Below are 15,858 nucleotides of genomic sequence, written 5' to 3'. Positions count from 1 at the left end.
TTTTTTTCTTTTTTTTTTTTTTTTTTTTTTTTTTTTTCGCGTTCACTAGAGAAACTAGAGAAACTACATATATACGCGCGTCCACGCTGTACGAATCGCGTACTACGACGCAGGGATGAATGAACTGCTCTCGAGTGTCGGGGTGTAAATGAACCAGTGCCGCTGCGTGGGCGTGAATGACAAATGTTTAGAACACCGCGGAGAGATCGGTTTCGAATAAACGTGATATATCCTCGCTGAAAACACAATAAATACTCTTTTCGAATATAGTCGTTATAGGATTATCTGCAATTCCAATTGTTTTACAAATATCCTCGTGATATCTCGAAAAGATACAATTTCTCCTTAAAACGAGCATACACCTTTTCCCCTCTTTGTACGCTTGTATATCAGTCTGAATTTTTGGAAACTGATACTCTTGCTATTCTTGTGATCCTTCACGGAATTCAAACTGTCCGATTATTCATGAAACGATCCCCCTCAACAAGCTTACCGCGTGTTCATGGATCTCTTTTACCATCGCGTTTAACGACGTTCAACGAGATTACTCAACCATAATACGATACAATCATAAATTTGATAATTACTACCTGTCACTGTCGATACCGATCGAAACGACCGATTCCGTTGTTCACGCGTGTAAGCCGAACATCGACGCGTGTGTGCAGAAATTCCCATGGTCGTTGAAACCATGTTCTCGCGAGACGAACTTCGATCGATGGGGGAAGGAGTATTCGAGAGGGGAAAGGCGTGGTTGTCGGTGCGTTGGAAAATTGAAATCCACTCGATTAATATCCCCCTGTGCGAATAGTCCGTCGAATCATAGTAGAAAGCAGGAAGGGGAGGGGAGGGATAACTTCCTCGAAGGTAAATTAGACGCGAAGAATCGAGCGACCGAACTTCCACCCCCTTCTCTGCACCGTCATCCCTCGAAGCAAACTTTTTCGAGAGTTAGGGTCCGCCGTTTATCGCGTTCTCGGTGCCCGACGTGGACGAAACGCCTCGCCCGTGAATAGTTTATGGATCCCCCGCGGGAGGAAGGTGGGGGTGGTAGACGCGCGAAAAACTTTCGGTAAACACGGATTCACGGGGGGGGGAGGTGGGCAGAACAGGAAGGTGGGTGACTCGAGGAGATCGCCACGCGTTTATCGATATCTAGGTTCCCGTGACGAGGGCAGAGAGACGGGGATATGTAAACCCCTATTATCAACGTAGTGCTTATACTGCATTAACCAGGATAACCGATCCAAGTTTCATTTAACTTCATTTGTGGTACTCTCAAATGGTGGGTTCTCACTGAGAATTTAATGAGGGAGCTTTTATAGTCGACGCTCGCACGGTTATATGGAGTATAAATGTTTATATTTATCGCCACGTCACTACGAATAAACTAACCATTCTTCTTTTGGTTTTCGTTGCTTTTTCTTTTTTACTTTCGTTCGCGGCAACCTTCGGCGTTGAACTACCCTTTTTTTTTTTTTTTTTTTTTTTTTTTTTTTTTTTTTTTTTTGTTTACTTTTGTCCGACCGATCGAAACCCCGCGACTACCCCCGCGGCGTTCGATGTTTTGAAAACACGTGGGGGACTCGCTGACGCGGTTCGTTGCCCGACACCGAAAACCACTTTTTCCCCCGACGTGGTGGCGCTCAACGAGCCGAATCAAGATGTTCAGTGACATTCTTGTGTAACTTTTCAAGATACCGATGTGAAACTTTGACTGAATAATGTAGGGATGTTAGGTTACGGGTAGATTGAAGAAGAAAAAAAATTGTAACAGTACATTTATTGGACTTAAAAGATATTGTTGTCAAAGATAACAAATCTTGACAATTTCCTTCATTTCATTGTTTATTAATTTTTCGTTGCCGGTGTTAATTCTTAACGCAAAAGAATGTTCTTTATTTCCGAAAAAGACCGGAGAGAAAATACTAAATATGATCGTCAGGGCATCTCGATGGAAAGAAGACCAGTTTTAATTAAAATTTAGTTCAACCCTAATACCAATAAAAATTTGTATTATATTTAATTATATCCTTCATTTACAAAGTCGTTAGACATTTAAGAAGTAAAATATAAACACAGTAGGTATCGATACGAGAGAATTGATTTTTTCGTGAAAATGTCACTGAAAAATCTTCGATACGGCCCACTGTCCTGTTCCGACCGATTCACCGACGGTGGGCGAGAACAACGAGAAGGGAAGAACGTCACGGATGACACCTTGGGCTTCGCGTGGCCACACGTCTGCGGCCACGTGGCTCGCAGTCATGGGTGTTGCGCGCCGCTCCGCGAGGCGAGGCGAGGCGCGGCGATCTATAGTTCTGTTCCGTAGTTCAGTTAACTCTAACTTTAACAATAAGGGTAATGGAGCCGAGACCGACGATAGATGCGGTAATGCCGTACGATGAGCGTTTACTGCCGTGCGTTACGGTGTGCTGCCTCGTGTTTGCGCCACGGTAACAGCTCGCCCGCCGCGCCACCGTTTAAATTAACGAGCCGTTGGCTGTTGCGAGACCCCCGTATTGTCGTCGTCGCTTTTCCCTCGATCTCCACCCCTTCTCGCTGATCGACGGACACTTGCGTTCCAAGGGGAAGGGATGGGGGGAGATGGTAGACTGCGTTGATAACTGAGAGAACAAGTATCGGTTCGCCAGTGTTTCCTTAGCTTACCTCTAGGTAACCCCGTAGCCCGTGGGAGGGGTTGTTCAGTGATTCTCTTCGTCGCGATTACAAACACGTAACAGCTAAACGGAACAATTTGAACGAATGCAAGACCACCGACGAGGTATAAGAGTAGACTATTTATCGAATGTATTTCTTTAGCCCACTTTTCTGAGGCGATGTTGCCCCATTTCTATTTTAGTGTCACTACCCACTGTAGATTCACCGTTCTCATAATGTAGAGGTCACTAATATTCACAGGGGTTTTCGAGGTATTTTAAGGTGTCGTTACTATAATTTAGGTGCGCCACCAACTCCCATAGGATGAAAAGGGTATTCTTAAACCTTGTGGCAAGACGCACCCGATCTTGTCTGATCACGAACCGGTCTAATCTACTGCGGTGGGCGCGCTGTAGTCTTCCTGGTCGAGAACCGAAGTTTCTACCAATTCCACGTCGTTCCACGTGTTCCTCCAAGTTGTTACTATTGTTTTCTTTATGTTCAATGATGAATATAGGCTTTATTTAACGAATTCTTAAGTGTTTGTACCGCTACGATAAAGCGCGTATAATTCTCTTGATTTAATCATTTGTATATGAACGATCTAGTTCATCTGTGTAAAGATGGTAATATTATTAGTCCCAGTTCTTAAACATTAAACTAAGAAACTAACTGCCTAATTAACTTCTTCCTTAACTAGGTTATTATTAGAACCTAGTAACTGTCTAAAGATAGTAGCATTATTATTTCTGGACGTCAGCTTTATACTTACTGCACATCGTTTCATTCCAACCTATCCTCGTCCCATTTAATAAACTTGTCAGAGATTAGTCGTTTCATGAATTCGAACAGATTGCTCGCTAATGAAACGTCGCACGTGACTGACAGAAGGAGGGTGGACAATCACACACTGGTGCCAAATACCTGTTACAATCGTTATATTTCCGTCAACGTTGCGATAAAGTCAAGCTATCAGCTCCGAGTGATTAGCAGAGTGTACAAAATCAGAAAAGTCAATGCTAACGAAACTTAACTACCGTATTAGACGGCTTGGACCAACACGACCAATTTCAGGATCTTCGACCAAGATGACGCTATAGCATCGAAACCGAAGCGATCGATGATATATGAATTCGTGATCGACAACAAAAGCATTATATCGACAGGAGGAAAGGGGGGAGGGGGTTCGTAACGCGCCCCTGCGTGATACTTTAACGTTAATGTCGCCGTCTCTATAGATAGCCAGTGAACACGTCATTCTTTTTGAAGAAACTAAAGAAACTATAAACCACCGCCCCCTCCCCCCCCCCCTCTCCTGGTTATCGATCCGTTCGGTCCGCCGCGGCGGGAGAAACTTTTTGTTCCATATTTTTTTCTTTTTTTATTTTTCGTCCACACACAAGCTACGAAAAATATATTAACGCGTGTGTAACCACGTTCCCGATCGAAAGATCTTTTCGAGCAACGATGGTCACCGTGTCCCGTGACCCGTCTCAGCGTCGAATAACCGAAAGATCGATTCCGCGTCCAGACGAGAACAAACGTGGCGCGACACCGATCTTTTCTTTGCTTTCGTGTGTTGTTCGCGGTGACATCGACGACCAGTCGTAAATTCGCGGGCCACCGAGGAAAATCGAATTCCCCCGGAATCCAGCGTACAATCGCGTGTTCGTTGCCCCTTCCCTCCTACCATGGTGACGAGAATCCGCGATTATACGATCGTTCTGGGTTGACGGGAAAAATGTTTAACAGTTCGTCGGCGGGAATCACGAACCGAACGGAACAACCTCGAGCCGCGTTAACGATTCTTCTAATGACGCGCTCAACGCTCGTGGAATTGTCGTTGGAAACAATTTTATGACCTGTCACCGATGGATTTCGATTGCGAGCTCCGCGATTTCACGACGCGCTTGCTTTTCATTTAATCGCGGGGGATGGGCCACGTGGGTCTGGGATTCGTGCGATCGAATTGTTTTGGATCCTGTCTAATCTGATAGATCCAGGGGACACTGCATAGTTTCGAGGTTTAATATTATTATTATTATTTATTTAACGGGGAATAAACATTTTGGTGTACCCACGCGAACAAGCTTGACTTCCAGTAGGGGAAAAAAGTGGCGTGGGGAAAGGACCTCATATCGCTGGATAAATTTAATTCAAGTACGAAAATAAATGTTAAATTGATAATTTGGCATAAATTTCAATAATTCCCAATACCAAGTGGTAGAAGGCCTTTTCCTTAATTCCTTACTTTTTCCCGTAGTCGAAGCCGAGGAAATGAGATTACAGAATTAGAGAAATAAGAAAGACGAAAACGAGAGTAGTTATCTAAAAAGTACTGAAACTACATTACGACTGATGGTGTTGAAAGAACGAAAAAAGTCCGGCAGAACAGCGAACGATCTCGTTTAATACCACGAAACCAGAGACACCATCGTGCCTGAAAAGGATCCCTCACCTTTCTTCCAGCCATCGAAACTTCCTCCATTCCATTTTCCTCAAGGGCACTCTGAGAGTCCTCTGTTTCCTCTAGGATCGTTTTCAGGGAAACAATCGAGAATAATCAAACGAAGTAGCTTTCACTCGAGGTCGAGATCCTCCCGCGAGAAGTGGAAAAGAGGGCAGTTTTCCGAGAAGCTGGGGAAACGTATTTCACCTTATTGAATTGACAACGACGTCCCGGGGAAAGGGCGAAGGGCGATTTAATCAATGACTAATCTTCGCGTCCGCGAATCTCGAGGGTTCGGGAGATAAGATAAACGGGGAACGGCCGAGAGAAGAAGCTAGGATAGATTTACGGGAACGCAGGATGGAAAAATTCGTAGAAGCGTGTGATCGAGGGGACGAAGAGGTCCGACGTGTAATAGATCGATCGGGACTTTTCCATGGAGAGAAAAGGTCCCCCCCCCCCCCTCGAGCATAATATATTCCATTCGTTAGAACGTTCCTCGGCTGAGTCTTGTCCGTCATTTTCTTCCCCCACCTACGTTCCATAACAAAGAGGAAATATTGTTTCGCATCTCATTCGAAGAAAATGGGCACGACGGTTACCGTACGAAGGATCCTCTCTCTTCCCGTTACCGCCCCTTCATATTCCGTTGCCCGATGAAGAAGATACTAGAACGAGTCGACAGGCCATTGTATCAGATTTCCACATAAAAAGAAATCGAGCAACGAACAAGAAAATGGAGAGAAAAAACGGTAGCTTGTTACCTAGCCACATAGTTCAATCGAGATACACAGAAGACCATCGATGAGTGTTCGAAGGCATTGACAAGGAGAGGTCCCCAGTTGTAATGCTGACGTTTTTAATAAGGTTTAGCACAGTGGTAGAGCTTCGAATTTCGAAGTCAATTATATTTGTTTCAACCCCGTATGGCAATTAATTTATGAAATAGTTAATGTTCATGACGAGGAGCCTTCGAACACTCGTTGATGATTCACTGTATATGGAAGGTACTTACAGGGTGTGTCACTTCTAATCTATTATACACGTGCAACGTTGCGCTCGATCTTTACGAGGTGATGACAGCGTGCAAAGGTTTTCAAACCGTACCGCCAGCCGCAGAGAAGCGCGCCGCGGGACCTCTGTAGGTAATCCAGGAAGCTAAACGCCCGAAGTTCCGTTTAAAAAGTTATCGGGGGAGGCAACGTTATAGCGGCCAGTTAGCAATCGATACGATGCGGTAAATCCATTCGGATAAGCAGCACGATGAAAGAAGAAAAGAAGCGAACACAAGGGGATACGGCGACAGAGAAAGATAGAGAAAAAGGGGAGAAACAGTTTCCGGTGACAAGAGCGCGCGCGACAGTCACGCCAAACACGGGTACGACGGATTTTACAGCCCGTGAGTAATGACACCGTGTAAAAACAACGTTTATATTCTCGCCACCCTTCGAGAGGGCGGCGAAATACTTGGACTATAAGACACCATAAGAATTTATGCGTCTCAACAGCCGTCGACAGCGCGCCACCGATCTCGCGTTTACCGTCGTTCCTCGACAGCCGTCAAGGACGAATATGAAATCTCCGTAGACGACGACGACGACGGAGGCGATAACGACATAGACGACGGGTCGACGCCGACGAACGCGCGCGCGCGCGCGCCCTACGAAAGAAAGCTTGGGAGAAAAGATGTAACTAGCAAGGGTGAAAAAGAAAGCGAGAAAGAGAGCGAGAGGGTTCGAGATACGTCTCGAGGGGCGCGGGAGGGCGACCTTCGACGGAGTTTTGCCGAGGGAAACAAGATTAGCCGGTCGAAAAAAAAAAAGAAAAACAGAGGAGAGAAACAACACACACGCGAAGAGAAGAAATAATGGATGATAGAGAAATTCCTGATGAAGGGGGTGGGTGGTTTGTTTCGAATCGACAAAACACCGTGTTTCCCGTCCAATTTTCAACGTTGCTCGAAGGAGACGCAAGGAGAAAATCTCTCGCGAAATGCTCCTCGATCGTGGCCGTTACCGCCGTTTTCTCCGCCTTCCGGCTTCATTTTTTTTTTTCCTTCGCCCTCACGCCTCCCCGTACTCCTTTTATCCGTCACCCCCCTCGATGGTCCTCTCTGTCTCTCTGGTCGTGGAGGCCATCTCACAGGGGGCCATTCTATCGGCGTAGCCCGAACGATGCCGATGCCGTACAACCGCTCTGCAGTCATAATTTTGGCGGTTTATTGTGCCTCGAGTTTTTCATGTTCAAGAGGAAACCATTACTCCTGACAGGGGAATTGCACAGTGTATTACCAGTCGCGCCTGGAAACAGACGACCAGCTCGCCCTCTCCGCATGGCTGGCGGCCCCCACATAACCGCTCTGCCAAGAATCATTTGCCCTCCCCCCTCCCATCTACCCCCCCCCCCCCCTCAATCCCCTTTACCCTATCCACCGGTTAATTAGTTACGTCCGTGATCGCGGGCGTTAACGAGCCGTCGAGAGCGCGTGCCTCTTTCTCACCTTCTGAGACAGGCGTCTGTGTGATCGGTGTTCGACGCACATCGATCCTGAAATTTCGGGTTTTCATGGAACTACCGTGTAGAAATTTTATTATTGTCGTTATTAACTCCGGGTTTCTAAACTATCGTAAAAATTACGACCTAGAATTCGCGGTGCTCAGTCAGGCAGGTTGTCGTCAGTGTGTGTACGTAGTGCCGAATGATTACTGTCTTGATTTCTCATTGCTTTTAAGTCTGGCTGTCATAAACCCTTATAACATAGGTTTCTATGTCGATGAAAATAACATTTTTCTAAAATGTCGCGTGTTTTCTTTCAGACGTAACTTATAAGTAATTTATAAAGACACGAGCATATGTAGAAATTTATTTTTCCTCTTAAATATCTTATTGGGTTCAGAGTAAAATAGAAATATTATTGGATCCGATGAAAGTTTCGTCTATCGTTGTATTTCACAGCACCCTGTGGGATATAAATACATAAAATCCACAGTCTAGTAATCACGTATTTCACAGGATAGTTTAGTAATCTACGGTTATACCTGGGACCATGGATCACTGGGTCATTTTCGAACATCAATTCAAATTAATAATCTTTTATATTATATCAAGTAAAAAAAAAAGCTAGTTCATTTGCACCCATGAGATCTAAAACCGTCCCCCTACCGAGGGTTAACATTAATCCTACGAATCGACTATGTACTTCCTGACCTATGTTCATGACCCTGTTCAGTAACCCTTGAAAAATTCCATCGATCTTTCCATCCACTTATCGATAATAACCCAAAGAACAACGAGTGCCGACGAGAAACCATCGCAAAATCGTGTACACGGCGTCTCTACAATCCTGTTGCCGGTCCCAAGAAGCGCGAGACCTGTACGAAGGGAACCGTATAGTTTCCAGGAATTCTCAGCCTCGATGCTGCTTCCACCAACCTTCTTTTCTTTCTCTCGCAGTGCTTTCTGTTTTCTTTCGCGTCGCCCTCAGACACGCGCGGTCCGCCCGTCAGAAACTTTTCCACGAAAGTTCCGATCGGATATTAATGTCGAGCGACCTTCTGAATATTTTATCCCCTCGGCCGTTGAAACCGGAGGATATCGATTCCCTGCTTTTTAACCCTCTACTCGCGCGACGATCAGATGATTTTTCGGGGGGATGGAAGGTTTGTCTCCCAAAGTGGCCGTTTTCTTTTCCCCTCTCCTCTTTTTCTCCAGTTAATTGCTTTATGACGCGAAAACAATCCGTTCCGCGTAAGGAACATCGAAACGACAGATACGCCGTTCGCAGATCGATAGGACTGGAATATAGGGACGTTTTATGGCCCCGAAGATTTTCGTCGCCGCGCGATCTGCCTCGTTGTATCCGGCAACCCTATAAGCTGCAAACGCATTTCGCTTCGCAACTGCCGCGAACCTATACAGAGTGATGTAGGAAAAGATTTCGTAATTTTTACGATAGATAGTATTTGGCAAATGATGAAAAAAATGTCCTGATAAACATGGGCCGAAAAATTCATACTTTCACAATAATACAGAATTTTTCGTTTCGGTTGAGAACAATGAAGAACATTGTAAAAAGAATCGATGAGGACTGTTGAGAACCTTCCGTGATCAGGAAAAGAGGAAATGATAAGGTAATTCATTTTTTCGAAAGGAAACAATTGTTTATAACTTTAAGAATATTAATTTTCAACCTATCTTTATCAGGACTTTGTTTCATCATTTGCTGAGTACCATCTACCCTAGAAATTATGAACACCTTTTTTGCATCACTCTGTATACATTTTTTCTGAGCATTTTTTCTCATCTGACGTTTTGTTGCTTTTCACGAAGGCTGGATCTCTCTGGGGGATCCTTTCATTTCCATAATTCAGATAAGAATACGGTAATATAAGCGGTGTTACCAGGACTTGTGGTTCAAAATACGAAGTTATTATAATACTTTGACCGCACGCTCGCGTGGATTAATTCACCAAAATTCGCCGATGGACTTCTTATGCTCATTGTCACATTCTTATCTTGATTATATCCCCCTTGCAAATGGCATATCGGATCACGATTTGTTTCATTTTTCCGTTCAAAGTGTTGGCATATACAACAAGGAAATGGAATGTAAGATATATTTTCATTCGTTATAGTATTTTGCGCAAAAAAAAAAAATCGTGCCTGCGTATGCATGAGGCAGCAATACGGTACCGAGGACGATTCGGGTGTCTTGAAACATTGCATTATAAGGGCAGGATCACCCGTATTCAGACCTCGGTATCTGGACCTGATCGATCTTAAAAAATCCGCACCCAGCCGAGATCGATAACACACGCATACGTCGGATAATTTTCTGTACCGATCGAGAAGCTCTAACGTTCCTTTCTATGTATGTATACAGGGTGACAAAAAATAAATGCATATATAGTTTTGATAATAACTTCAAGAAATCAGGATAAATTTAAAAAGTAATAATACATAATAATGTATGGCTACGAGTCCAATATATTCACAAACACTTTGAAATGGCTGACTTTTAATTTGATACATACCTTGAAACGTACAATTTATCCACCACTATTTTAAACAGAAATTTCTTCCCTTTTCCGGCAACGCAAGGAATCCTCGAGCGATTTTAAAAGTTTGTGGGTATTTGCACAGGCTCTTGTCTCCAAAATCGAACCATAGACTACAGTCCATCGGATTAAGATCCAGTGAGTAGGGAGGCCATTCTGCACTGACGTCTTCCGGCATTATACAATGCAATAATCCGTGCACGTCGTTGGACAGCTTGTTAAAAATAGACGACACGATATAGAAACGTAAAGTCCAGCCTATAAATGAGCATTAAAATACAGGCAATCCGATAAAACAAAACATCTCTGAAATACAGTGTGAAATTATGCAACTAGAACAATTTTCAATGCATTTATTTTTCGTCACCCTGTATATACATATATTAATCGCTTCTTACGCTTTGACGCTTGAGCCGAGACAGACAGAGCGGACGCAGAGTTCCTCCACCCTTTCCTCGGTGAGAAGAAAGAAAAAAAGCGATGAAAGGAGGCGAAGGAACGTTGTTGGAAGATTGGAAAACAAACGGTTCCGGGACACGATACAACAGAACCGCGTAACCCCGTAATAAACGGGGAAAATCGTCGCGACTGGAGCTCGATAGACACGTCGGTCGTGTAGTCGCTATTTGTTAGAAATGTTCGTCATTGCCGGATGAGATCTTCGTCTCATAGACGAGAGGGATTCCTGCGCGTAGTGGCTGGCCATTATACGCGATCTCTATGGTTGTTCTCTTTTAAAAGGACTTGGCTGCGGGCTCGCCTCCCCGCAATTCTTTATGAAAGCTCGAGTGGCCGTAGCTCGTAATTCGTCGCACGACGGCAGTCGCGAGGGGAACAACGAGGGTAGGGGAGGGCCTCGAATTATTATAAGCCCTGAATTATTTTTTCGACCCAACCTCCTTGGTCACCACCGTCTTTCTGCCGAAGGGGGAACGTTTGTCGTGTTTTTAACAGCATCCCACTTCCCTCTTGTTTCCTCTTTCAAAGAAAACGAATCCACTTAGTTCTCGGTGGTAGTACCTATAAAAGTTTTATCTCGAGGCGTTCCGATGACGATAAACACTCGAAAAATTTGTCTTTGGAAGCCTGCTAAACGTTTCCTTAATTAAAGATTTGAAGCTTCCACCGCCTGGTATTATACAGTTATAAAGCTCTCTGGTGTTTAAGCTGTGTCTTGGGGGAATTATTTTCCCATCGTAGCGCTAGTTTCTTCAGTGGTGGTCCAATGATACACCGATGCTGGTGTGTGCTTTATGGTACTTATTAAAATATTTAACAAAATTTATATCTCATTATCAACATAAATTTTTAATTGTTGTTAATATCTGGAGATATAAAACCATGAAAAAAATAAACTATCAAAGTTTCGGAGTTAGGACTTAAAAGAATATTTCTTGTTTCCTAGGTTGACATATTCTTTATAATGAAACTCGCGTGGATTGTTTAACTAAACTTTCTTGAAAAATGGAATTAGAACCATACGTCTGAATAATTAAAAATGTCTTCCGACTGGTAAGCAATGAACCGGAACATGTGCAAGTACATTGGTGGAGCGCCACAAAGAACACACCAGTATCAGCGGTGTCACACGACCCCCTGATGAAGCTGGCTGCAATACTCGCGAAACGTTGGGTAAATAATTCCACCAGGGCACCGCTTACACACTCGAAACCAGTAACAATAACTGTTTCCTCGATTGTTCGCGTGTCCAGTGCAACTAGACACATTTCACCCCCGATCGGCGGGTAGAGGAGAGGGCAAACTATGCCAAGGCTCGCGAACTCGCCGGGCGATTAATCTATTATCATTTAACAAACCGTAACCAACCCGATTAGGTAATATAACCGACACGTAACCGCGTACGCGGATCCGTCGCGAGTGTATTAAACGATTCATCGCTCGATAATCCGTTAAAGTCCGCCGCCTGGCCGGCCGCGTGCGCGCTCTCTTAACCGTAATAGGGTATTCAAGGTCGGCCTCCTTGGAGGCGAACCGTGAAACCTCCGAGTGGCTCCTCCGAGAGAGACCCCCTTAACCTTGGGATGCGCTCCTCGCAAGGATCGAACGGATCGAGAAGGGAATCCGTTACCTCTCAGGTTTCTAATGGATTTTCCGTGGTCTTGTAATTGATAGCACCACGACGATCGACGCGATCCAACGAGGTAGATTCATCCTCTCCCCCAGTAGAAGAATGATCGTTGTTAGTTGGAGAACGATTGGTCGAAAGAATGCAATGTAAATATATATTTGGCGGTAACGATGTAATAAAGTGGTAAAGTCAAGTAGGTAATTGAAAATTAACCTATCACGCAACGATAATGTGCGAAGTATCCTCTATTTAGGTTAGTTGCCCTTTTAGACCCCTTCTGAATACGTCTGGTTTTTGGTGTACCGATGTTCCGACACCAGAAGCTTCCGTTTATGGTTCCAGTGGGTTTATACTGCCTTACTGTATCGTTATCATCCGAGTATACATTTAGAAGCAGGGCTTCCCGCGTCAGAATCGCCGGGGATTTACGTACGCGGACGATAGATAGACCAAACGGGGTGCTCGAAAGTCTTGGAAGGTCACGACATCGGGGCTGACGTACCAGGACGAGATGAACTAGTTGTAGATAGTTCGCAGCGGGACAGGGTCGAGCTCTTCTTCGCCCTTTGGACAGTCTTGTCGATTCGATCGTGCGTTGAATACTCTATACTTTGAAACATTGAAAATTCTATATTTTTCCTTCGAGCTAATGTACTTGGAATGTTGTACTTGTGTATGAAGTGGTCTAAGGTGGGATAGTACAGTGGAGCAGGAGATGATTTTATAAGAAAGAGTAAGTCGAAAAGGAAGGGTAAAATTTTGTTCTCATTCCTTAAATAGGACTTGGTTAACGCGTCTGTTGATTGCAGGCTGTTTCTACTTATTGTCAAGCTCGAATACATGTGGTTCGAACCAGAGTTGGGCAGAATTTTATTCGAATAATACACAGTGAAAAGCAGCAGTATCTAAGGGTGTCGTTCCGAGCTTTAAACAGTTAATGAGATTAAATAATTGTTCGACAAATATCAATTCATTTATAAAGAAGTATTATTTTATTATAAAAATTGAATTTTTATTCGTTATTCAAAATTTTGTATCTAGATAATGAGTTTGCCCATTTCTGGTTCAAACCGAATTTTCTCGAAAACAAAAAAAAAATGTATTCCTTCTTATCGATTAATTGTTTCGTACAGAATCCACATTATCACCGTCACGTCGCATGTTCGAAAAGAAATTTCTACGTCTTGTTGCGCACAAAATCGTGCTGTTGTATTCCGTCCATTCCGTCATTTTTCATTCTCCATTCCATTATATTCCACCAAACGACTCGGAAAAATTAGACAAAAATCCAATACATCCATCGATCTTTCGGAGATCCCGCGATCTCAAGTGAACGGACAATTTCACGAAAACTTGATCGCACCACCGAAAACGATCCAGGATCGTTGAAATCCTATTGGGGGTGTTCTTGTTCGCGGCGACCTCGTGGTGTGTGCCCACTTTTAAACTCCTAGAAAGAGTATGTTCGCATTAAGGTCAATTCTCACCCGCTAACGAAACGCGTAATCGTCGTTCGAACAATCGACTAAAATACCGTGACCATCGAAATTACAATTATTTGGGGGGGGGGGGCAGGCGTGCGGTCCTTCGTAGAATTGTTGGAAAAGTGGGGGAAGGGAGGGTGCCGCGCGGAGGATCGTTCGAGGAAAGTCGTGGACGAGAGCCACCGGAGTTCGTTCAACCTGAAGGAGAATCCCAGGGACAAACTCATATCGGATAGGACGCGCAGGGGTTAAGGCACGACCTTCCAGGCGGTGGCAGCGAAGAACAGCAGAGAGAAAGACGAAAAAAAAAAAAGAAGAAAAGAAGAAATCTGGGGGGGATACCCTCCACCCTTTGTTCTCCGTCTCTTTTCCACTATCGGGGAAATATCGAGGGTGGGGGGGGGGCTGTAGAGAGGTTGACGGGAATTTCAGGATGGGATGGAACGGTTCGAGAGATGCGTTGGAGTGGGACAGGGTCGAACTCATGGACGAACGAGCCGACGGATAGGACGGCTGGCGCCTGTAGTCAGATCGATGCACGTGGCTCCAGCTGGGCGCCGCTCTTCGTACATCTCCTACACCCCCTTTATTCCCTCTGGCCGCGGGGGGGGGGGGGGGGGGGGGGGGGGGGGGGGGGGGGGGGGGGGCTACACTCTCCGTTCTAGGATAGAAATCGAGGGTGTGTTCTCCCTTTTGCCTCTGTCTTTTCCGTGCTGCCTCCTTTTCTGCTTTCCTCTTCTCTTATCCTCTTAACCAGCACCCCTCACTCCCCCCCCCTCCTACCGATAGCTTCGCCCGGGGGATGTACGGCGAATACGCAAAAGTATTCGCACACACGAGTCTCTTGTAATAAATATGTTATGGAAAAGAGATATGTACAATAGCTAGAAACCACGGCGGTATTTATATGTGTAATTTAAGAACCGACAAAATTATTTTATAAAAATTGTCCCGTGGAAATAACTCTCTTTTCCTTACTACGTATACTCTCTCCTCGCTATTTAATCATTTCATCCATCGTCTATTCTATCGTACCTTTTTTCTTTCTATTTCGTAAGATCGATTGTTTTTATCTCATCTCTGTACCCTATGGTCCGTCGTCGTCTTCGCGAGAAAGAGAGATAGCGAGGGAGAGAGAGAAAGAGAAGGGGGAGGAACGAATCGGAATACGAATCGTCGTGTTCCAGCGACGCGAAAACTGCGTGGGTTTTCCGGTTCACCAACCCCGTGTACCCAATTCATTTAATCGTCGTGATCCGAGATTGGCGCGGTTGCGCTTGCGCGCGCGAGAGACACGTCCCTCTTTCGCGTCTATGAACGAACAAGAAGAAGAAGGGAAAAAGAAAAAAAGAATTGAAGAAACGTGGGATAAAGAAATAAGAAAATTGCAAAGGATCCCTCGAACGGGGGCGATCGTCCTCGGGTCAAAAAGATCATTTTTCACCTCTTGCTTGGTGCATAGTTTCACTCCCCCCCCCCCCAACGGTGGCTGGTTCGGTAGTGGCTGTGTGGTTCGATATTTGACGATACGCAAGAAGTCGCTCGAGGGATAGGGATCCACCCGGTTCCATGGCTCCATTATCCGGTCAAAGTAATGATCGCCATACTGGCCTCCCCAAGAGAATGAGGGGTGGTGGGGGGTGGAATGAGAGAACGGACGATTCCTTCCCTACGAAAACGCCTAGACATAAAGAAGGAGAGTCGCTGAAATCATCCTTTAACAAAGGAGTATGATTCGTGTAATTGTTCGCCTCCGAGAGGGGCTGAGGGTTGGGTGGGTAGAGAGAGGAGACGCTTTGGCTCGGGAAACGCCCCGCTCTCTCGTCGATGCTCTCTCGCCTCAGACGCGTTTCATATTTTCCCGCAGAGTCAATCGATCAACTTTACGACTTAAAACGCGACGGCGTTTTCATTTTTCGAAACGAACGGGGAGAGAGGAGGATGGTTCTCGTTACATAATTGTGAATGTGTAAGCACGTCGCCTTGTAGTATTATTTATCCTTTTTGTTTTGTTTGTATTACAAACTTTTGTTCGAAAAATCACACGTAGATTGTGCTATGAAAACTAACAGGAATTCGATAGTTTCTTATTTATTTTTTTTTTTTTTTTTTTTTTTT

General features: G+C 44.8%; 1 protein-coding gene across 1 annotated transcript in view; it reads left to right on the top strand.

Moving 5' to 3' along the window:
• The window catches only part of LOC107189887 (inhibin beta chain), a 33,818-nt gene that overhangs the window by 892 nt on the left and 17,068 nt on the right, over positions 1-15,858 (top strand). The window lies entirely within an intron of this gene.

This window comes from Dufourea novaeangliae, unplaced genomic scaffold, assembly GCF_001272555.1.
Source record: "Dufourea novaeangliae isolate 0120121106 unplaced genomic scaffold, ASM127255v1 scaffold175, whole genome shotgun sequence".
NCBI lineage: Eukaryota > Metazoa > Arthropoda > Insecta > Hymenoptera > Halictidae > Dufourea > Dufourea novaeangliae.
Note: the sequence above shows the minus strand (reverse complement) of the source record. Positions and strands in the feature narration are given on the sequence as shown.